The 25,043-nt window shown below is 39.6% G+C and overlaps 1 long non-coding RNA gene across 1 annotated transcript; it reads left to right on the top strand.

The window, feature by feature from the left end:
* Positions 1-37: 37 nt before the first annotated feature.
* Positions 38-24,811, top strand: LOC102150633 (uncharacterized). The gene is made up of 5 exons (XR_288585.4): positions 38-185; positions 12,136-12,262; positions 14,148-14,252; positions 15,802-15,908; positions 20,260-24,811. It is a non-coding gene; the product is annotated as an uncharacterized lncRNA (long non-coding RNA).
* Positions 24,812-25,043: the final 232 nt, after the last annotated feature.

The following is a 25,043-nucleotide window of genomic DNA, read 5'->3' as shown; positions in this document are numbered from 1 at the left end:
AGGCCCCGCCTCTCCCCGCCGGCCCCGCCCGCAAGGCTCCGCCCCCCCCGCCGGCCCGAGGCCGGAAGGGGGCCGCCAGGGGCACCGCGAGAGCCGCTGCCGGTGCAGCGCCCTGTACTGCTGCTTCGCGGGGACGCGGTTCGTGGTGCTCGCTACTGTTTGACGGATGCGAGTCTCTCTCTCGGGTTTGTTATTATTGTGGTTATTATCTTTATTGTTGTCGTTATCGTCATTAGTTGTTTCACCCTCCTGGAGCAGACGGGATGGTTCCGTTGAGGGCGGAGGCGGCGGACGGGTAGCCCTCGCCGCTGACTGGACACCCGGGTCACTCCGACCCTCCCAGAGGCGGCACCTGCGCCACGTTTCCTTGTGAAGTAGTGGACAGGTTGTGTGAATTTTGAAGGAAGAGATATTTATTTTTAACTGTTACTGTTAAATATAACACAAATACGGAAAGCCATACAAAACCAATGCACAACGTAGTGAATTATTCTGAGACATACACCTTAATAAACACTCCCCAGATTTAACGCCGTGTGAAATGGTCTGGCTTAAAACAAAATCTCATCAATAGCTGTAAGGATACAGTCTGGGAAGGGCCTCCTAAAGTTGCCCTCCTAGTAACTGCCACGGGAACTCAAAGGCCACCTGCCAATAATCATGTGCTCTCCAAGAACACATTTGTGAAATGGAAATTTCCCCGGAATTAGGACCCTCCAATTAAGAGTGTATTGGTAAATTCTTAATTGAAAAGAAAAATCAGTAAATATATACATATGTAAATAGCAATAAATAAGTCATCACGAGACTGAACAGCATGTAAGGAGCATCTAGGAGTCAGGGAATGAGAAGTGTATAAAGACTTAAACGTAGCCGGGGATCAGGTGGCCTCAGCATCTGTTTTGGGCGTATGGGCTGTCCTCCCTCTGTGTCACTAGCACCTAGTACAGCACCAGGCGTATAATAGGTGCACTGTGTGATTTATAGTGGAAAGAAAAAAAATGTGTATGAAATCACCCAAAACAGGCTTTGACTACTGAACAATTTCATTCAAGGTCAATTTTTCCAATAGCTAAAATGATGTGCTTTGTGAGATGCCTTGATGCCTTGGAAAGAGGCCATTATACTTTAAATTTTATACTGCTTTCCAGTTTTAAAAAAGCCCTTTCACATGCATTACGGTATCTTATTTGAGACTTAGAGCAGTCCTGTGAGAAAGGCAGGGCCGGACGGAGAGACTCCACAAAGGGCACGGTGCAATGCATACCTGTAAGAAGGGGAAGTACATGGTGAACTATAAAACAATTTCAGCACTGCTGACCGTGCCAATCCCTGCTGGCTTCCTGGCTTGTCTTGGCAGTTTTATTGCCTGTGTTTTTACATTAGGACTTCTTTGCCATACATTTATATAGAGAATGAAGTGAATTTATAAGGAACACAACACCTAACTGGAAATTTGATTCAATATCATGGAGGCAGCCTCTCTGTCATGAGCACCTTGATGAATTAGGGCTAGTGAGCTGCCAATTTGCCACTGTGTGTTGAACACCCTGGCTCTGTAGTTGGTGGTGGGAATATAAAGAATAGAAAATGAATAAGACACAATTTTTCCTCTCAAGAGTTTATGGCCCAATTAGGGAGAAAGACTTAGAAATAAATGAGTGTTTAGTTTATTTGGATGGTAGAGGAACAGTCCTGAGCAGAATTAATTCTATTGGGTGTAGGGAGAGAGTAGGGCAAGTCTTCTCAGAGAAGAGAACATCTGATTTTTTAAAAAAATATGGAAAAATATCAAATATTTCAAAACTAGAGAGAATAATATAATGAACTACTATGTACTCATTACTCAGTCTCAACAATTATTATTATTATTATATTAATTATAATATAATATATAATTATAATTAATTATATATCCCATGACCACTTTATTCCATCTGTACTCTCACTTTCTCTTTCCCTCGCAGGATTATTTTGAAGCAAATAACAAGCAGCATGTTATTTCACCCATAAACCTTTCACTATGTATGTCAAAACAATATGATCTATTTTTAAAAACAACCACAAATTAAAATATCTTTAAAAATTAACAATTTCTTAAGATGTCGTCAATGGTAAAATTTTCCCAATTTTGTTATAACTGTTTTATATAGTTTATTTCTTCAAGTCAGGATCCAAACAAGGTCCTTACATTATATTTGGTTAAAATCTCTTAAACTCTTTTCTTTCTTTGCACTTTATATGTTATATGTTGAAAAAATTGATTGTTTGTCTTGTGGAGTTTCCACATTCTGCATTTTGCTGATTGCATCCCTGTGATGTTATTTAACATGTTCCTCTACCCCTGTATTTCTCATAAAATGATGATAGAACTAGAGACTTGATCAGATTTAGGAAAATACACTTCATAATAAAGATAAAAGTCAATCAATCAAAAACAGACCCCCCAAACTGTCACAGATGTTAGAATTTGCAGACAAAGACATTAAAACAGTTGCTGTAACTGTATTCCAAATGTTCAAAAAGTGAAGCAGAGACATATAAAAAAAGACTCAAATGGTACTTCTTGAGATGAAGATTATAATGTCTGAATAAAATACATCGATATGATTAAGGGCAAATTAGACACTGCCAAAGAAAAGATTAGTGAACATGAAGTCACACCAGTAGAAATTAACCAAAATGAAACATACATAAGAAAAAAAGATTTAAAAAAATGAAAAGAACATTGATGACCTGCGGGACAATTTCAAGTAGCCTAGTGTGTGTAAATGGACTCTGCAAAGGACAGAAGTTGGGACAAAAAATATTTGAATAAATAGTGGCCCAAAATTTCCAAAATGGACAAAAACCATAAACTCACAGATCGAAGAAGTTCAACCCACCCTAAACACAAGAAACATAAAGAAAACCACATGAAGGCACATCATAATCAAATTGCTCAAAATCAGTAATAAAGAGAAAAATCTTAAAAGTAGCCAGAGAAAAAAGACATGTTATGTACAGAAGAACAGTGAAAGGAGGATGGTAGATCTCATGTTAGAAACAATACATGCAAGAAGAGAGTGGAGCAATATCTTTAAAGTACTTAAAAAAACCCCTGTCAATCTAGAATTCTATTCTCATCTGAAATATTTCTCAAAAATAAAGGTGAAATAAATACTTTTTCAGATATATAAAAGCTAAAAAAATTAGTCATAGCAGACCTGCACTACAGTAAATGCTAAAGGAAGTACTCCATATATAAGAAAAATGACACCAGGTGGAATTATGGATCTACAGAAAGAAAGGAAGCGCACAAAAATAGTAACTGCATGTATAAATATACAAAATCTTAGCATTATTATTAAAATCTCTTTTAAAGATAATTGACTATTTAATAAAAAATAATAACTATTACATGTATGATTGCCAGATAAAATACAGGATGCCTGGTTAAATTTGAATTTCACATAAATAATTGTTACTTTTTTAGTATAAGATTCTCTAAATATTGTACAGAACATGCTTATTTTATAAAGTTATTCACTGTTTATCTGAAATTTAGATTTAACTGAGTGTCCTTTATTTTTATTTGATGGATCTGGCAACTGTAATTTTGAGGTTTATAACATAAATAAGTAAAATGTCTGACAAAAACAGCAAAAAGGGTAAGAGAGGAAATACAAATATGCTGCTATAAGTTTCTTATGCTCTATCTATACATGAAGTGGTATAATTTCACTTGAACATAGATTTTGATAAGTTAAAGGTTTATACTATAAACCCTAAAGCAGTTACTAAAATACCAAGATAATAATAAGCTAGTAAGGCAACAAAGGAGTTAAAATGTAAACGTAAAAAATTCAATTAATCTAAAAAAAGATAGAAAAAGAGGAAAAAGCAATAAAGAAGAGATTGGAAATACAGAAAACAGTTCACAAGATGGTAGACTTAAACCAAACCATATCAATAATCACAGTAGATGTAAATGGATTAAACATCCCCAATGAAAAGGCAGAGACTGGATAAAAAAAAGAAGACACAACAATATGCTTCTTACAAGAAATGCACTTTAAATATATAGACACAAATAGGTTAAAAGTAAAAGGATGGAAAAGTATTTACTACACAAACAGAAGAAAGCCAGACAAAAGAAAAGATTTCAGAGCAAAGAATATTACTGGGAGTAAAGAAGGTCATTTCATAATGATAAAGGGTCAATTCAATAAGAGTACATAACAGTTCTAAATGTTTATGCACTTAATAATTGAGTTTCAAAATACTTGAAGCAAACATAGATAGAAGCAAAGAGAAATAGACAAATCCACAATCATAGTTGTAGATTTCAATACCTTCCTTCCAGTAATTCATAGAACAAATTGACGGAAAATCAGCTGACATACAACACTTGAATAACACTATCAGGCAACTTTACCTAATTCATATTTGTAGGACACTCATCCAATGACAGAATTCACATACTTTTCAGATGCACGTGGAATATTTACCAAGATAGACCAGATTTTGTACTGTAAAACAAATCTCCATAAATTTAAAAGAATTCACGTCATACAAAGTATGCTCTCTGACCACAACAGTAACCAATAACATGTCTAGAATTTACTATATTCCCTCCTCCTCTTAACTCCCAAACCTGCTCCATCTCTCATGTTCCTTTCTCATGTTAGGTCGAGTTCCTATTATTTGCTCAGTCCCTTAAGCCAGAAATTCTTCCTCCTGCCCCATCATATCTCTTATAGAACAAATCTCCAAGTTCTCCTGACTTTTCTTTCAAGTTATTTCTCAAATCTGTTTGCTCCTCTGTGCCACTGTTACTGCTGCCTCAGTCATTAGTAGTTCAGGTCATCGCCATCTCTCTGTGTGGGCCTGCGCCAGCCACCTAACTGGTCCCTCTGCCTCCCATCTTGCCCCTTTAACTCTCCAAATATGGCTTAGGGTAGTAAACAGTCTGTCACATTCTTATAGTTTCTCAGCATCTGCTGAATAGCTTTCCTTTATTTGGGGAATGTCTACTGTTAGGAGTCCTAACTCCCAAGGTGGAAGCCAGAACTCACTTTCCCCACTTCCTTTGCAGCTAGGGGAGAGTACGTGACCTAGGCTCTATCAGATGTTCCACACAAGATTTTAATTAAGAAGAGCACAATGTGAAGAAGCAGGACATCCACAACAGAGTAAAGTCTTTAGACATATGTGCAAAAGATTCCAGAGATATTGTTTTCTTGCAGGGGGAATGTGATTATTTTGGGAAATCTGAAGAGTTTGAAATTTGTGTTTGATTTTCTTGTTTTTCTTTATGTTTCTTCCTTCCTTCCTTCTTCTTTCTTTCTTTCCCTCTCTCTCTCTCTTCCTTCCTTCCTTGCTTCCTTCCATTCTCTCTCTTTCCTTCCTTCCTTCTTTAACAGCTTTATTGAGACATAATTTGCATACCATATAATTCACCTATTTAAAATGTAAAATTCACTTGATTTTTGGTATGTTCACAGACCTGTGCAATTGTCATCAAAATCAATTTTAGAACATGTTCATGAACCCCAAAAGAAACTCCATACCTGTTAAGCCACCGTCCGTTTTCACCCATCATTCCTCCCAGCCACAGGCAAGCACTGATCTGCTTTCTGTATTGATAAATATTCTGGACATTTCATATAAATAGAATCATATAACATATGGCTGTTGTATCTGGCTTCTTTCATATGTGTAGCATAATGTTTTCAAGATTCACTATGTTGTACTCATTCATGCATCAGTACTATATTCCTTTTTATTGCTGAATAATATTCTGTTGTATAGCCATACTGCAGTTCATTCATCCATTCATCTGCTCATAGCCATTTGGGTTGCTTCCAGTTTTTGGCTATTACAAATAAGGCTACTATGAGCATTCATGTATAAGTCTTTGTATAGACATATGTCTTCTGCTTAAAGGTTAAGGAGATGTTTTTTGTGAGAACCAGGATGTGGGAGAAGTTGATTCCTTCATTATTTCATCATTTAAGTTTTTAATGTGTGAGGCAAGCTTTGTATACAGAAAGAAAAAAGAACCCAAAACACTTAGAGCTACTTTTATTTAATTAATATCAAGTTAATTAAAGTATCCAGTTTTTCTTAGGCTTTCAAACTTCACTTTAAATCTTGTAATTTTATTTATAAATGTAGTATTCTGTTATAACAAAATCAGTTTATAAATATGATACAGTTCCATAAACATTTATTATTAACTTGATTTAATTCTGAGATATTTCAAACTATGACTACAAATCTAATGTATTTGATTCTTTAAAGCACTTCAAACATTCAACAAGCAAGCTTACAAATCTAATCAACCAATATTTCTAAGCGCTTAAACTCTCTTTACAAACCTAATAACCTAAAAGTTATAGATTTAGTACCTCAGATTCTCTGAAAAATTTGAACACAGTTTACAATCAATTCAACTTTTACACATCTCAAATTAAATCCCAAATGTACTATCAAGTAAATTCTTTTAAACATTTCAAATTAAAGTTACGTCTAAATTCAACATTTCAAGTACTCCATCTGTCAAACAGAATACATCCAAATTGCCAAGATGATTAAAAAATAACTTGTTCTTGAACTGAACACTGTAACAGAAAGTGTTAAATCTTAGATCTGAGTCACTTCGTCACTTTTATTTGTGTAAAGTTGGCCAGGAGAAAAATTCAGCTCAAGTGAGGAATCACAAATAATACTTCATACATAGTTTAACATTTTAGGTTGAATGTTTAGAACTCATAAATGTTTAGTTTAGAACATAGAAATGTACATTAATTTGCTATATCCTTTCTTTGAGTCTGAGTCTGTTAATTGGAGTTCGAAGACATCTTCATTGCATAAACCACTCTCATATTGTATGCTCTGTCGTTTCTAGTTTGGATTATGTTAAAATGGAGCAAAAACTTTAAGCTACTTGCAAAGCAATGTAGATGAGGATTGATTTTAGATTTTTACATTTCCCTATAATCTTTTATTAAGGGTCTTCTCCACTTTTAGTTTAAGAACTCATTTTTAGGAAGTTGCCATTAGCTAGTCTTCCCAAAGCATTCATTCTAATTTTTATAGAAACAATAACTCTTCCTTTCTATGCTCGTATTTCATGGGCTTATGTCATATTTAATTAATTTATGTTATTATAAATAAGAAGCACAACTAATATCTGTAGGTTTGGGAACACATGCAATGGTTCTCCATGTGTATTATGCTCAACTGGTGGGAGCAGAAAATGCCAATATACTAGAGAAGTACTCAGCTGTTAAGTGTCCTGTGTACCAGTTGGTATATTTTACAGAAAGAATGAAGAATGTGGTTAATTTAGTAATTGAACTAAGTGGAAGTTGGTTTAAAAAGCTTCTATCATTTTCATGTTTTTAAAAATTGACTTACAATTTACATAAAACAAACTCTACTCTTTTAAGTGTGCGGTCCTGTGAGTTTTGACAAACACTTGCAGTTGTGTAACCCCCACTACCATGATCAAGATATAGAATATTTCTGTCACCCCTCGATATCACCTTGTGCTACTCCTTTGTAGTTAGTCTCTCCCTGCCTGCCCCTAGCCCCAGCTCCTGCCAACCACTGATCTCTGTATAATTCTCTGGAGATTCATCCAAGTTTTTGTGTGTATCATTAGTTTGTTCCTTTTTATTGCTGAGTAGTATCCCATGTTATGGATGTAACTCAGTTTATTTGACTATTCACCTGTTGAAGGACATCTAGGTTGTTTCCAGTTTGGGGCTATTATGAAAAAAAGCTACTAGGAACATTTGTGTACAGGTTTTCATGTGAACATAGTTTTCACTTATCTATGCGGCAATATATCATTATGGTTTATATTTTCATTTCCTTAGTAGCTAATGACATCGAACATCTTTTCATGTGCTTATTTACCATCCTTATATCCTTTTTGGTGAAATGTCTGTTATGCCTTTTGCCCATTTTCTAATTAGATTGTTTTTTCACTGTTGAGTTTGAGATTTCTTTATATATTCTAGATACTAGTCTTTTGTTGGCTTTGCGGTTTGCAAGTATTTTCTCTCAGTCTGTAGTAACTTGTCTTTTCACTCTCAACAGAGTTTTTTTTGCAGAGCAGAATTTTCTAATTTTGATGAGGTCCTATTTTTCCTCTTATGGATTGTGCTTTTGGTGTTAAGTCAAAGAACTATTTGCCTAGTCCTAGACCCTGAAGATTTACTACTGTTTTTTTTTTCCTAAAAGTTTTATGGTTTTACATTTTACGTCATATCCATGATTCATTTTGAGTTAATTTTTTTTGCCTATGCATGTCCAATTGCTACAGCACCATTTATTGAAATGATTATCCTTCCTCTACTGTCTAGCTTTTATGTGATTGTCAAAAATCAGTTGGGCATCCCAGTAGCAACCATAACACCTAGTGCCCACATTGTGATTTCTAATACCATTCTCCAGTAAAAGGAATAGGGCTCCTTAGAAAAATGATTGATTCTAGGTCTGGGGCAGGAAATATATAAGATGATCCTGGAGTATCTTGTAATATCAGAAAGTAAGAGAGTGATTAAAGAAAAACCAAAGACATATTGCTGCACGTATGTCAAAGGTGCACAGGACTCAACTTGAAGAACTCCCGATGGCCAAGTTGGAACAATTTGTGCCACAGAATAAGTAAAGTAGGATTGAATTATAGCTCAAAGTATAAAATAAATACCTATGAGTCCGTACTGAGCTAAATGATTGAATAATAAATAAATGGGAGAGAATAGACAAATCTCCAATACAGAAGAATTCCAAATAATTGATGCAGACACTCGGCCCTCGAGAGGAACATAACTCTCCACTCCTTAGTGTGTGGGCTGTGCACAGTGACTTTCTTCCAAAGAGTACAGTCTGAAAATAGGGGAAAAGTAACTTTACAGTGGATAAATCTGACAAACACTACCTCAGCCAGCTGATTAAATTCAACATCAACAGTCAGAAATGATGCTGATAATATTTACTCTTAAAACGATGTGATAAAAACAGCACTTTATTTCTGTAATCTTCTTCTCAATAACCCATCACCCGAGTCTTACTATGAGGAGAACATCAGACAAATTCCAATAGAAGGGCAACCTACAAAATACATTACCAGTACTCCTCAAAGCTGTAAAGGTCATGAAAAACAAGGAAAGTCTGAGACATTGTCACAGCCAAGAGGAGCCTAAGGAGGCATGACATGAAAAACTAAGGAAATCTGAATACTCTATAACCAGTAGTTAATAATAATGTATCAATATTTGTTGCTTAATTGTAATAGATGTACCATACTAATGTAAGATGTTAATAATGAAGGAAACTGGGTACAGGGCATGTGGGAACGCTTTGTACTATCTGCTTAATTTTTCTGTAAATTGAAAACTGTTCTCAAAAATAAAGTCTATTTAAAGTATCAGTTGGGCATATTTGTATGTCTCTAATTCTGGGTTCTCTACTCTGTTCCATTGATGCGTTTGGCTATTGCTCTGCCAATAACACACTGTCTTGATTACTGTGTGGTATTGTCAGAGGGATAGCTATCTAGTAGGTCTTAATAATTGGGTGTTTTTTGGCCCACTTTTAATTGAGTTGTTTTTTTTCTTATTACTGAGTTTTGAGAAAGTGCCAGTGTACTAGAGCAGCCCCAGTGCTCAGTTTGCCTTGGAACCAGTTGGTTGGTTTTACAGAAGGAATGGAGAATGTTAGTTAATTAACAATTTGGTTAAGTAAAAGTTGGCTATAAAAGCTTCTATTTTTTTTTTTTTTTTGAGGAAGTTTAGCCCTGCGTTAACTACTGCCAATCCTCCTCTTTTTGCTGAGGAAGACTGGTGCTGAGCTAACATCCATGCCCATCTCCGTCTACCTTTATACTTGGGATGCCTACCACAGCATGCCTTGCCGAGTGATGCCATGTCCGCACCCGGGATCTGAACCAGTGGACCCCAGGCCGCCGAGAAGCAGAATGTGTGAACTTAGCCACTGTGCCACTGGGCCGACCCCCAAAAGCTTCTATCATTTTTACTTCTAGATTCCTTCCCAGGGTTGAAAGGATGCTTACTCAACTGAATTGACATCAGTTACTTCGAGAAGATGTAGGACGACTGTATATTTACAGATTTGGCTTATCTCTTGGAGGTTAGGACGCTGGACACAGGATCTAGATTTACCTTCCAGAATGGTTCCTTCTGAACCACACTTGGACAAGCTAGATCCCTTCTTATACAGTTGGGATTTTCACCAAGGGGATCCCTAAGCCCATGCGCATTTAACTTGTTTCATAACCTAGTGATTTGCATAGTCCCAGTCACACCTAGCGTTATACCTTTACTCCTGTTCCCTTTTGGCCCCCCAAACCTCTTCCAAACACTTTTGGATTTAGGTTGCTGGGATTCTGCACCTCCCGACTACTCTGCGTCTACCTAATGAAGGAGTGCTTAGCCTTATTTCCCCCGACAGACCCCTCTGGCAGTCTGATGAAGCCTCTGGGTCTCTTAGAAATATGTCCTAAAATCTATTTTATAAAATACAAAGGATCACAAAGGAAAACAATTATCGAAATACAGTTATCAAAATATTAAAATGAATGTGTAGTATATATATGCTTCTTTATTAACAGATTAAATATCAAGATCTAGTGACATTTAATTACTATCGTAATTTCAAAGTAGTGATGAGCAAAAATAGTATTTCGAGATACTTGCGACAACCATAAAGTTAATTGAAAATATCTGTGAATTCTACTAGCAGCAAGGTCATCAGTACTACACACAGCTGTGGTTTATGGCCTCCATTCATAATTGAAGGAGAAGCTAGATTTTCAGTTATGGGTTAGTGAAAATAAAGATGCAATTTGTTTTCTCCACCTGAGTTCATGGCTGAATGGAATCCCTTTTCTGTTCTGTGAGATTCTTCACCCTTTTCACATTTTACTTTTTTACTTGTTTCATCTGCTACCATTTTCTGTTCATTTTTTTAATCCCTCTGGGGTGAGTTTTAGAAGGAGATTGAGGGGAGTGAGGGATACTGTGAGTTCAGACTTGACTCCTGGAAGGGGTGCTGGTCACTTTGCCTCCCACCTTTCTGTTACTCCCACAGGCAATGCTCTGCCTCCCAGAGCCCAGCCAGCTGTTGGTGAAAACCAGCCCTAGTCACAGAGGGCTTGGACTGTGTATTGGTTTCCCTCTGTGCTTTGTGGATTTATCTGCAAGATCTACCCATGGCTAGCTGTTCTCTCCTTATCATCTTGAAACTTATCATATTGGAAAAGTAGGCAGGCCCTTGGGAAAGTGTGAGAATTCAGATTGTTTCCCAGTTCCAACTTCTATAGGTCCTAGAAGGCAAAATAAAACCACACATTTAAATACTACTGATAAAGCAGAATATTGAAGACTTTGCGATGGAAAATGAGTGCTCGAGGATATAAGCAATATATTGCCAGTATTGTGAAGCTAAACAATGAAGGCAATTATTTTATTAAAGTGGGGACAACTGTTTAGCCTCTGCAACATTCTTCTCTCTTCAGTACCAATGCCTGGAGACAGGCAGTACACTGGGACTCTCAGTGGTGAGAACAAGACGTGTTTTCTGCCTTCGGCGACACTGCTGTTTTTACAGTGCTTTTCTTGCTGTGGGACTCTTGTTGATTTCTGCCCTAGAGGTCGAGGGCAGAGATGTTCCAGTTCTCTCGCCGAGTTCCCAGGGGACTGGGAGTGGACTGGATTCTGGCCAGGGCCATTTATTCTTGAAGAAATTAGAAACCAGTGGAATATTGCTCTGCTTATTCAGAAGGAGTAAGAAATAAACTAGCATGTGACAGGGAAAGGAAGTTTATCTCCATCTAGACAAACTTTTATATTTATAGGTCTATAGAGTTGGTAAAAATGAAGGCCAGGAGAGCATAAATGTCTGGTAGTAAAATACAAGACAGAGAGAGAGAGCAAGAGAAAGAAACCTATAGGACAAGTTTCTATCCAACAAAGGTTGTTTTCATGTAGAATTAGGATTCTTCGCCTTTGTTTTCTCTCACAGTTCTTTTTCTTTAAAATTAATAAATTTTAAAATATATAAAGCATACAGAAAAGTAGAGTCCATTGTGTAATAACCATCCATGTACCCACCACACAGATAGGACAAACAATGCAGATACCTTAAGAGAAAGAGAAGTTCTGAGGAGCCAATGAAGATGCTCGAAAGAGAAAGGGTCCCTGTTAACCATGTTCCTGGCCCAGAGACTGTGAAGCCACCTAGCCAGGTAAGAACTGGGCTATCCCTTTCCTCTTCTCACCACCAAGCCCCTGCCATTTTGGGAGAGAACAAAACAGCAGGTAGCAAGTAAGTGAGGCGGACAGGTGGGGAGAGCAGAGAGCAGAAGGCCCTATTTTCCACTCCTACTGCAGGCTCCTGTGCCCCGGCTGGTGGAGGGGAGATTTACTACCAAGTGAAGTTGTGAGTTTTGATTTTTTCAGGGGATTATGCATTCTAATTGCTAAACTGAGGCTGTGTTTGTGATTTAAAATGGCTGCGGGACTTGTCCATTATTTAGGAGTGAACAGAGAAGCCATGGGACTCACAGAGTTTTCCTTCAGGAGCAAGGAAGGTGACTTCCACTGAATAACAGTTTAAAAGAAACAGTGGGAGGCAAAGCCAAGTGGAGTTTGACTGCCAGGAATCACGCTTGTTCCACATACCACATGGAAAGCGTTCAACCAAATCTACGATGCCATCAATACTAAGGCAAACTATAATTTTAGATCTAAGAAGTAAAAAAATTGCTATCTTTGATAAGTCAAAATTGGGGCAAAAATCAATGATGAGCAAAATAGCAAATTTTAAATAAAGACAGGATCAGTATTACCAATTTTTCCTTTTGCCTCAAACGTCAATATGTCTCAGCATGCACTGTCACTAACCCTTATTTAAAATTTTGATATTTTGTTCATCATGGTTTTTCTGCATTAATTTTGGTTTTTTAAAAATATTCATTAAAATATATTTCTCTTGATTTTTGAGTTTTTTTGCTGCCCAATTAAATTTTTAATCGGAGGCAAGTGCCTCACTTACCCACATCACCCAGTTCCTTTTGGGGACAGAGATGGGGACAGGAGAAAAAAAGAAGAGGGGAAGAAAGAAAGACGCTTTTGCTTATTTTGTTGCCCATGTAATTGCAAATGGGAGAAATAGTTTCATATATTTCCCAAACAGGGATCTCTTTAAAGTTCTTGCTTGAAAATATCAGAGATGGTATAATTGACAGACTCAGATAACGTTGAAGAGAGGAATTCTCATCTTCTTAGGAAGACTCCAATTTATTGCCAGGATGACTAAAGTCCACAATAACCAGCTAAATTGGTGTTTTCAAGGCTGTTGATATTAAAGTATGAAGCAAAATGCTTGTTATGTTTGTTTTCTCACTCCTGCCATTTAGAGAAATTCCCTCTAGTACCAATGAAAGTATAAAAGGAGATTTATGATGCTTGTGTGTACTGATAATATCTGGTATACAGCGCTCTACCATTTTTATCATCTCCCTTAATTCTCGCAGTATTTCTCATTCACTTCTCAAAATTACCACCGGGGATAGGCAGGGACCGTATTGCCCCATTTTATGGACAAGGCATCAGCCTCATTTTTCAGACAAGGCTGACCCAAGTCCTATGATGAATTGCTGCAGGGAGGGAACCAGAACCCTGATCTTTCTACTTCAAGGACAGTCCCTTGCCTGTCCCTTGTGTGCCACTGAAGACATGTGGAAAGACACTTTAAGTGCTGTGTTTGAGGGATTGCAGCTATAATCGGAGCTGGTTAGCAGCTGATCTCCCTGAGGCTATATCCAGTCTCCTAATGCTGTTTCATATTAAACAGGTTTGCGAGTGAGTCACTTGCCTGGCACAAACCAGCAAAGTGATTGCTTCAGCCTCGCTTGGAAACTCGAAGTCCTCCCTCTGCCTGGGGGTAGCAAACTCAAGGCAAACCTCAGCTATAATATTGCAGCCGCTCTGGGGCTGACTTTGTGGTTTGCTTATACAATTTCAGGCTTCATTTAGCATGCACCCGTTTTCCCCTTCCACGTTTGCATGATTTGGTACTGAGTTCTCTTATGCTAACACCTCAGTCTGCACACATTTTCCTTTGTTTAGGTGCTGTTGGAGTAGAAAAGAAGGCACACCCTGCCCAAGGAGATCTTAGTCAGAAAAGGAAAGGAAGCTGCCATTAGCCCAAGTGGGCTGCTGCCTGACGCCCAGGTGAGACTTAGAGGTGAATTTTGATCAGTTCAAGGAGGGAATTTGGATTTTCTGCTTCTTCTTGTCCAGGACTGAGGCATAGGTTGCTTTTGGTAATTCAGCTGGGAGCTAAAAAGTCCCCTCGGAAGCTCTACTGGCCTTACTGCTGAGAGAGCACCTCGCTGTCCTTGAGCTAGAAGTGAATCAGGTGACCTGTCCCTCATTTGCCACCTCCATGCCCTGAGTAGATGTGTGACGCAGCACTTGCAGTGTTTTACTGCATTATTTTATGTTAGATATCTGTTCTCTCTATTTGACTCTGAGTGCCTTGAGGGCAGGAACCATGTATTATTTTGTAATCCCCTAAACACTGGGCCACCTTGTGAGCGGTTTTATCATGGTATGGCATCCAAGTTCATAAAGTCTCCAAGAGACCATGGGCAGAAAATGCAATAGCACGCACCCATACACACAAACACTCCCCCACTTCCCCAGCTACTCTGGCCTTCACTGATCTGTCTCCCCAGGGCCGCTCATTGACCCACCTGCTCCCAATTTTCTCACCACCTCAATCCAACCTTACTCATTTGTTGTCTCTCTCTCTTTTTCTCTATCTCTGTATTCCCCTCTTCTCATCTTCCCTCTCCTCCAGATCCCTGCCCTCTATTCCTCCAGTCATCTCTGGCTCAATTCTTTATTATATGGTCTCCTTTGACTTCTTTCAATCTTCCTTTTCACCCTTTCTCCTAACCAGCACAACAGAGCTCCAGAAGTAGATATATGAGCTCCTCAAAGGGGCTGGCAGTGTTGATAGAAGGGAAGGAGGAGGCCACGAATATATCTGGTAATATTTTTGTCCTTGTCATATTTATCTTTGTTTCCTCAGCATCTGGCTCTGCAGTTAGCACATGTTAGGTTTTCAGTAAATGATCCATAAATGAATGAAATGTTATTAGCCTTTACCGTAATGTACCATCAAAGCAGTTCATAAGTGCCCCCCTTTCAAAAAAAAGACTGGCAGATCAATAGTTTTTGTCCCACAAATCAGTGGGATTTGGCCATAACTTTTTGGCTTTTTAATCCTCCAGGCAGAGGAGCCAGGCTCCCTGTGGCCATCCTCCATCAGGAGGAGGCTCATTCCTCCCAAGCTCTCTTGTGCCTGCGTGCCTGGGTCACTGGCTCTCAGGTGGTGTGTGGGGGTAGAAAGCTGTCCTTGTATCTCAGCCAGCTGGATGAGGCCTTCTTCATGTCTTGATCTTGCCAGCCCTGTTTCCTGAGGCTGGGCCCGTGCTCCCATCTGCCCAGTGCCTCTCACTCAGTTGACTCCAATTCTTTGAGTAGGCTTTTCCTGTGGCCCCTCAATACCTGGCTTGTAACTGGGCTGTGTCTGTTGCCTTCAGCTCAGGATTTTGTCTTTTGTCGTTTGATCTGCTGCTGGGACCATCTTTTTCCCCCATCTCTGGCTTTTTTGCCCTACATTCCTATTCCTTTTTATGATCTCCTACCAACCATTTTGTTGGATGCAAACTTTGACAGTCATCCTTTTATAAGATTCTGGTCTCAATTCTAGAGAGCCATGGCTTACAGGAGAGAAGGAAGAGGAAAATGGTACCTGCCACCTGAACAGCAAAGCACACTTGTCTTGGCAAGGACTCCTTTCAGAAATTTGATTTGAAGGTTAGTATTAATACATTTTGGCAAGAATATTGGATATATGTGACTTTTTATAGTTTGACATTAGGATATATTTCTACCTTATGATAAGAGAAGACGAGTGATGTAAGATGAATGGAGAGTTAGGTTGAAAAGGAGATAATTCTCTGAAGACTATGACGATTCTTTAAAAAGACAAGGCATCAGGATAATGCTAAAAGGAGAAACATTTGTTGGATAATAAAGTATTAAATTGTTCTTGGATAGGATTGTCTAAGTTCTGCTACTCCAACACTGCTCAAAATCCAACTGAAAGGTGATGTTAGCAGCTTCGGTTCTCTCTAAATCCAAGCAGAGTTTACCTATAGGCATCTGATGTGCTTCTGTTCAGATTTATTACTCACCAAATATTAAATAGAGCTTGTTAGAAAATCTTAAGATTATAATGTCAACACTAGTAGAAGTGTTATTTTATTAATATTTATTTTATATAGAACACTGTTCATTGTTCTTAGTGTTTCCTTTATAGATGAGCTTGCCTATTCTCAGGTGTTTCTATTGCTGAATGGATAAAAAAAAGATGGCGGTAAAATACTGGTTTAATGGGTAGCACATAAGGCCTAAGTAGGTAAGACAGTGAAGGCAGATGGGAGATAGATTAGAATAAAATAGAGGGACCCACAGGTTAGCACTATAAATGAAGTCAAAGAGTAGTTGTTTTTCTTTGATTTCCTTAAAAGAGAGCTCTGGGAAATGGACTGGTAATGGTTTTTGGTGGGGTATTAGAGTTTAAGTTGGCAGAGTTGAAACATCTCTGGGTAGTGATCACATTCAGGGTGAAGCCACAGGAGTGACTGGTGAAGTGGGGAGGAGGTGGAGGTCACCTGTAACCTTTGCAGGACTTGGGGAAGAGAGTTAGACTGAGGTCCAGTGAATGTGGAGTGAGTGACCAAGACATGGATAAATGACAATGACGATCACAATTAAGAGTAGAGCGTGTTTATAACTGAATGAAGAATAAGTGTTTGGATATCGTAATATGGAGCCAGAAAAATAAGTACGTCTCTTTTCCCGAGTAGCCATGGGGTGTGTGATGAAGAATGGAAGAATAAACATCCTCACTCCCAGGTGTCTGAAGGAAAGGCAGTGTCCTTTAACAAGGGTCATGTTTCAGTTAAGGCAGGAGGAGAAAGCAGCCTAATGGGATAATCTTACATTGTGAAGAATAGAGTTTGCCAATGGATGGTGGCTCCAGAGGGCCAGCAGAAAGGGTTAGGTTGTGGCAGAGGGAAAAGTAAGAGAATGAGCCAAGGGGAGGATGGAAGTGATGGTAACAGAAAAAGATAGGCCTTTAGCGGGGCTAGCATTCAGGGTGGAGGCAAAGCATGCCAGCGGTGGAGAGGTAGAAATAGCAGAATTCACTAGTCTGGAGGGTCTCTTTGGGCCTCTGGCATAAGGGGTTTCTAAGCCCATGCAGAAAGGGTGCCAGGTGGTATCTCAGGCTAAGTGTTGCCCATCTTTATGGTCTAGTCAGCAACGAGAGGCCTCTGCCCAGGGCTCCAAAGGGATGGCTGTAAGGTTGTTTTGCTCTTAGCATGAGCCAGCCTCAAGTAAGGAGGATAGAATTGTTAGGCCTGAATCAAAAGGAAGACAATTATACATGCTCCCAGGCCTTCTGGGGAAGTGTATCTAGTCATGTATCCTGATAAATTATCTGAACCCTGAACCTCTCCTTATGTCAGTGACATGCCCTCATCCTTGGTGTCCCCTTGGAAGCACTGGGCGTCAGCCATAGAATCCTCAGGTTTAGGAGAGAGAAGAAATCAGCACCTAAAATCCTTGGCCAGCCTAACTTGTGATCATAAATTAAAGCTGCTCGCAAGATTCTTAATCATGACAGCAGTGGGTCTTCCCAACACTGCTTCCCATTGCCAGGGTGACCACACCTCACCCAACCCTGTACTGGGCAGGAGGCCAGTTGTTGGGGATTTAGATATGAAGCTTGGAACTTGGTCCAAGAAGTAAAAACTGTAAAGTCAGGTTTTGGGAAAACTGTGATTAAATCAAGACAGGAAAAGTAGCAAGATAAATGAAAAGCTGAATCAGTGAGTGGCTGATCTAATTTTTATGTAACTCAGATGTCAGCTGGAGTCATTCTGCCTCTTAGTATCTGCTAGGATTGGCTCAAGCCCCATCCTGGGGTAAGTGTGGTGTCCTCCTCAGGTTTATGCACAGCCCGTGGGCTGACAGTTTTCATGGTCCCTCTTGCTCTAATTCCCCACTTTGGTTGAGTTCTTGTCTAGCCCAAAGTGGACCTAATCACAGGATCTAACTCCTTCTCCTTGGCTTCTTCCTGAAGCACTACTTGCAGCAGTTAGCAGCATGTTATAGAACTTCTGCTGGGCGAGTTACAGAGCAGCACTAGACAGTGGATGACTTCGAGTTAAGATCGGATAGCTCTGTTCTTAAAAATCCCCTTTGCCATTTCTGCCAACTGCCAGACTCCAGACTCCCACCATCTTGCCTAACTCTTTCTCCTTCTCTCCTCTCTCCTTCTTCTCTCCTTCACTCTCTCCAAGTTCCTTTTAATTTTTTAAGCAGAAAAGTTTATCTGCCTCTTTGTTAACCCCTGTCCCAGAGCGCACCTTCCACTCCCACCTAGCTTTTCAGGATATTTTCCTAAACAAGATAGTTCATTTTCTAAGAGAAATTCTGGAGCAAGCTGGATAGAAGATTTTCCTTACCTCTCTATATTTATTGCTCCTGTCAAAAGACGGCTGGGTCCCAGAGTCTGTAATGGGGCTTAACCTCCAGGTACATTTTAAATGGTTCCAGAAACAAAGGGCAGAGGAGGGGGAGTACTGAATAGACAGCTTTGGGCTGTCTTGGTGACCTTCCCAACCCGGTGCTTGGTTCTTACATATTCTCGACGTCGTGGCCTCCTGAGCGATTTCTCTTACCAGAATGCCCTCGACTACCTGTATGCTTACTCTTGGAAAATGTGACAGCTTGTACTTCATTCATTCTCTTTCAGGTAACAGACTAGTCCTCCCTCAGCTCGCTCTCTCTGAACTCCTAGCTCAAAGATGTCTTCCTCCCTTCTCTCCAGCAGGAGGACAGACACAAAGCAGCTCTTTGTTTAGAACTTGAAAACTCAGTGTCTCTTTTCACCTAATTAGAAGGAAGTATTTTTCCATTCACTTCATTTTCTTACTGGAATTTGCTAACTGGAGCTGAGTAGCTTAGTTTGCATACAAGGTTTATTCATTAATTAACAGCCTCCAGGCCGGGTTAGCCTTATCAGGATTTAATATCTAACTTAGCACTGGCTAAACCAGAAAGAGTGCTTGAAATTGCTGGCAGCTTTTACTATAATGGGAAAGGACCTCTAAGGTGGTATAGCAGCTCTCTTTTCTCTGCTGCAAGCTATTCTGAAGACTAAGACCCTCCAAGGAGCGTAATCTGAAACATTTGGGGATCCTTGACAGAGATCAGTGATGGCCACCATTTTGCCAGTTGCTTGTAACGATAAAGTGAGATAAATGCCTTAGTTTTCTAAGAGACGGAAAATAGTCATAGAGTTTTTTAAAAGTTATTTTTCCCAATAAGTGCTTTTTATTTTCTACTCAAGAAAGCTCTAAGTAATTGCTAGCTATTGCCTTGCTGGTTCTTCCATCTTCTATTATCTGATTGTAATGGGCAGAATTTTGGCCCTAAGACTTTTGCTCCCTGATATTATTCCTGTGGTTATATTCTATTAATTGGCAAAAGAGACTTTGCAGATATAATTAAGGTTACTAATCTATTGACTTTGAAATAAGGATATAAGGTCCAATGTAATTATGTGAGCCCTTAAAGGCTGAAGGTGGAAGTGGAAAGCAGAGACATTCCAAGCATGAGAAGGATTTAGTGTACTGTTACTGGATCTGAGATAGAGGAGCCATGTGCAAAGACCAGAGAGAGGCCTTTTGGAGATAAGGGCAGCACCCAGCTGACAATCAGCAAGGAAGCAGAAACCTCAGTCCTACAACAGCAAGGAACTAAATTCTGCCCACCACATGAATGAGCTTGGAAGTGGATTTTTCCAAGAAAGAAAGAAAGAAAGGGAGGGAGAAAGAAAGAAAGAAGGAAGGAAGGAAGGAAGGAAGAAATTCCTTTCTTCCATTCTAGAAAGTAATGTGGCCCTGCTGACGCCTTGACTTGGGCCTTGTGAGACCCTAAGTGGAGAACCTGGTTGAGTTACTCTATACGTGGACTTCTGATCTACAGAAACTGTGAGACAATAAATATGTATTGGTTTAACCTTCAAAATTTGTGGTAATTTTTTACAGTAATAGAAAATGATTATGTGGGGTTTCTGTCTTTTGTTCAACAGATGTGAGCAGTGGAGATCCTCCTCACCAAGCAAGGCTCTTCATGGCAAGCCTCTGTGGGGAAACTTGGTCACTGTGTTCAAAGGGGTGAATTAGCTTGGCCTTTTGTTTTATAATCTAGATCTGTGCAGTCTAATATGGTAGTCACTGGCCACAGATGGCTTAAATTGAAATTTAAATGAATTGAAATTAAATCAAATTTAAAATTTACTTCCTCATTTGTATTAGCTACATTTTAAGTGTTCAACACCCATATGTGGCTAATGGCTACCAAATTCAAAAGCACAGCTACAGAACATTTCCTTTATTGCGGAAACTTCCAGTAGATGGTTCTGGTCTAGATGATAAACAGTGATGACATTTAGTTGCAATTGTTCTTTTTCTCATTTGGGGCACCGAGAGGTAGGATTCCTCTACTCTCCAGTAGAATTATTACAAAGCAGAAATCATGCAAATTTCTCCCAACTGCAGCAAGAAATGTATGAATTTTGTGGAAACTTTCATGTCTGTACTTTCTTCCCTTGTTATTTGCATAAATTACGTCCTGGGGATAGAGAGCCCTGGACTTGCAGCAGAATGCTCTAGGAATATCAGTGACAGGGTATCAACCTCACTTTTTTTGCAGATGGAGGGTTATCATGTGATAAATGACCAAGAAGTCTCCTGGCCCAGACTGTAGGATTTTCCAAGGGTCTCCTTCTACAGTAAGACAAAGGTAGCTGCTGGGGCAGGCTAATAATTTCACCCCCCTCCCCCAAAGCAAACAAACCCTAACAGTCTATAGCAGTTCGACTTGCCTCTTTATGTTGGTTTTCAATGCCCAAAGGTGACATTAACCCAGAAGAGGAAAAAGAGGCTTATTCTCTCAGGAGACTGAATCATCTAGACTCAGGATCAGATTTCTGCCTCAGGCTCAAACAACAAAAGTTGAGACAAAAGACTCCCTGACCAAACTCACATATAACTGGTGATCATGGACTAAAGCTTGCAGGTGATGCAATAGGAGAGGTTTGGCACAGGCCAAGGGAAAGAGCCTGGCTTTGGGGTTAGAAGACCTGAGTCTGAATCCTGCATCCCTATTTCTGCATTACCCTGAGCTAGTTAATGAACCTTTGTGAGCCTCACTTTTTTCATCTGTGACACAGATGAAACAACTGGAGAATAAGAATCTCTGGTTCTTGGGGTTGTTGTGAGGATTAAAGGAGAGAATTGCACAGATTGTCTAAGCTCAGGGAATATTAGCTAATGTTACTTATACAGCATCAGCCCCAGATTATATCAGGAAAGACCATGCATCCAACACACTGGCCAGTCACATGTGTGGTTTTGTTTCCATTCCCACCTCAATCCCCGCTCCTATGGTCATACCCTCAACATTGTCATTTCACCAATTGCACTCCCCACAAAAATGGTACAATTTCAAATGTCTCACTCCCTCTCCTCCACACAATACATACCTCTGAACATCTGATTCCCTGTGATTCTTGAATATCACCGATAGCTGCAATCCATTATTTCACGAGAAAGTAGAAGCAACCAGAAAAGAACTTCCACAAGCTCCTACCACCACATCTATCCACCTTCTGGCATCTGTGCACATAGAGTCTATCTTCTCTCCTGCTATGATAGGTGAACTGTTTGCGCTTCTATCTAATGTCAGTCTCACCACCTCTGCACTGGATCCAGCCCCTCTTCCCTACTCTAGAACTTCACTCCTACAATTGCTCTTCTCTCCTGCATCATTAATTTTTTCCCTTTTCACTGGATCATTTCCATTGCATCAAATATACTATAATATTTCCCATACATAGAAATCCTTCCTAGACCCATGTCCTCCTTCAACTGCTACCTCTTTTCCCTGCTTTCCTATATTGTGTCTTTCAGTGGTGTTTTCTCATCTCCCTGAATTCTAAATGTTGGAGTGTCTCAGAACTCCACTCTTCTTTGTCTACACTCACCCCCAGGGGATCCACATAGGTCCATGACTTTAAACACCTTCCATATACTGCCAAATTTATGTGCCCTGCCTGGATCTCTCCCCTGAACCATAGACTCTTATATCTAACTGCCTACTCAGTATCTCCACTGGGTATCCAATAGACATCTTAAGATGTTCCAAAATGAATGATTGATTTTCAGCCCCTAACCCCCAAATCTACTCCTCCCATAGATCTCCTTGACTCAATAAATGGAACTCCATTCTTCCATAAATGCATGCTAAAAATCTTAGTATTACCTTGATCCCTCTTTTTCTCTTACAGACCTCAGCTAGTCCATCAGAGAGCAAAGGGAGATCAAGAGTCCTGAGAGGCTATTTCATTTAGGCCAGAGAAAAGTCCTGACTCACCAAAGATTACTCCCCTCTAGTGACCAGAATTATTACATAACCTAGGTGTAGTCACCCTTAATTCAGCAAATATATTCGGAGCATTTCCATGTTCTGGGCAATATTCTAGGTACTAGGGATACAGAAATGGGCAAAAACAGGTAAAATTTCATGGAGCTTACTTTCTGCTGGGGTGAGACAGGAAACTTGTCAGATGGTTAAAGAAAAATATTTTGGGGTAAGGGGACAGAAATTGCAGGAAGGATGCTGTTTTAGATAGGGTGGTCATAAGAGCTTCTGCAAGAGATGACAGTGAAGCATAGACATTTAAGCATTGAGTCATGCAGATATCTGGGAATAAATTATTCAAGCAGAAGGGGAATGTGCAGAGGTCCTGAGGCAAAAACATTCTTGGGGTATCCCAGGAGCAGAATGAAAGCGTGTGTAGCTAGAATGGAGTCAGTGAGGTGGGCAGTGGTAGGAAATGAGATCAGAGAGAGAGCTGGGGTGAGATCATGTAGGTCTTACTGCCCAAGAAAGGGATTTGGGATTTTATTCTAACAGGTAGGAAGCCAATAGAGGGTTTTGCGCAGAGGTACGTCTTGAGCTGACATATTTTAAAAGGATCAGCCTGACAGCTTGGTGAAGAGCGGACTGTAGCTAGGAGAGAGTGGAAACTGGGAGACCAGTCAGGGGGCCGAGTCCATTAATCTAGGTGCGGGAAGATGGTGCCTGAATTAGATGGTTCCTGTGGAGGTGGCAGGAAGTACTGGATTTAGAATTCATTTTGAAGCTAGGGCTGACAAGTTTTCCTGAGCACATGGTAGGGGCACAATTTATATTTGTTGAGTGAATAGATACCCAGAGTATTCTGGGGTGAGGCAGGACTTTCCCTGGCCTGGATGAAATATCCCTGTCATTCACTGCCCCTTTGTTCTCTTTCCATGCTGACTTGCAGCCATCTGATGACTCATAATTTGTTCCACGTCCCTTGACTCTAAGGAGGGGTGTCCTGAACATTGAACACTAGGATATTGTCACTAGAAAATATCTACAACTCTAACTTAGTAAATTGGGATTCTGGGTTATTGTAATTCTCTTGCCATTTTTCCTCTATCTGACCATTTCTCTTTATGCTGATAAAGTTGAGCTCCAAATCTGGAAACTTGAGGCCCAAATTCTGGGCCCAAATGGTCCTTTCACACTGTTGGCCCATTCTGGACCATTAATTGGACTCCTTTTTGAGAAATTTTTCTCATTTTAATAATACATGCTTCCTATTACTCTTGAAATTCATATTGTAAAATTTCTAATATGTGGAATTAATATAATTGGGTAGGAACCCAGTTATCACTGTCAGAAGATTTATAGAGTTCCTCTTTACTTCCAAGTCCTTTTCTTCAATTCCAAGAGCAGCAAGAATGCTTACCAGGGCCAGGACAAGTGTGAGGCAAGTGAGCTGCCTAGGGTGCAACATTTATGGAAGCATTCACTCTCAGGGCCGTGGAAGTACAGGGTGGGCACCTGAGAATGACTGCCTCCTGAACTTTGTGCTCTGGCCACCTTGATTGCTTCACCCTAGTCCTGGCCCTGCTGCCTGCAGGGAAGCATTTTGGTTTATTAACCAGGCAACTGTAGCATCAAGAGCAGGACCAGTTCCCCACTGTTTGGCCATGACTGTGCAACAGAAAGCTGCTCTCAGAGAAAGCAAATGGCATGGAGAGGAGCCATGTTCTGGGACGCTCTGCCAATTTAGAAATTAAAAGCAGTGGGAAAATGGTGATGAAAGTTATGGAGTTTTGTTTATAATAAACTCAACAAGCCACTGGCATTCCATTTGTTGAGGGCTACCTGGGTCTGGTAATCATATCTATAGCATTTCTATCTTGTTTGCAATTCCTCAGATATAGCTTTTAAAAAACATTTGTTCTCCTCCATATGCCTTCTTTTTATATATTACAAAAATTAACAGAACAGATAATGGCTGCAGTGTAAATGCTTTGGACAATCAGGTAAGAGCTTATTTTTAAGGTTGGATTAACAATTTCCATTTTAACAATGCGCTCAAATTGACTGAGTGATTCTAAATTAGCTCTTTAGTTCTTACCCTTAACCACTGATAAATGCCACTATTAATTTCAGTTATTTAAAGGCAACATTAATATGTGTGAAACAAGAACAGCGATAAAGACAGAAAGGAATAAATTACTTGCTGCAAGACAGAATGACATTTTGACTGGCACAGAGATTTTTTTCTTTCATACACTTTGTGCTTTGGCATTTCATTTAGCACAAATATTTCACAAATTCTTGACCTAATCTGATGTACAGTTGTTTAGCAATTGCTAACATGAAACGTTTTAACCTCAAGCTCACTGGATTCCAAATGTTACCTTTTCCCGTCAATCAGGATTGGATGACCTCCAAAAAACAGTCCAGGCAAAAGTCTATGTACCTAGG

This window comes from Equus caballus, chromosome 16, assembly GCF_041296265.1.
Source record: "Equus caballus isolate H_3958 breed thoroughbred chromosome 16, TB-T2T, whole genome shotgun sequence".
Classification (NCBI taxonomy): Eukaryota; Metazoa; Chordata; class Mammalia; order Perissodactyla; family Equidae; genus Equus; species Equus caballus.
Note: the sequence above shows the minus strand (reverse complement) of the source record. Positions and strands in the feature narration are given on the sequence as shown.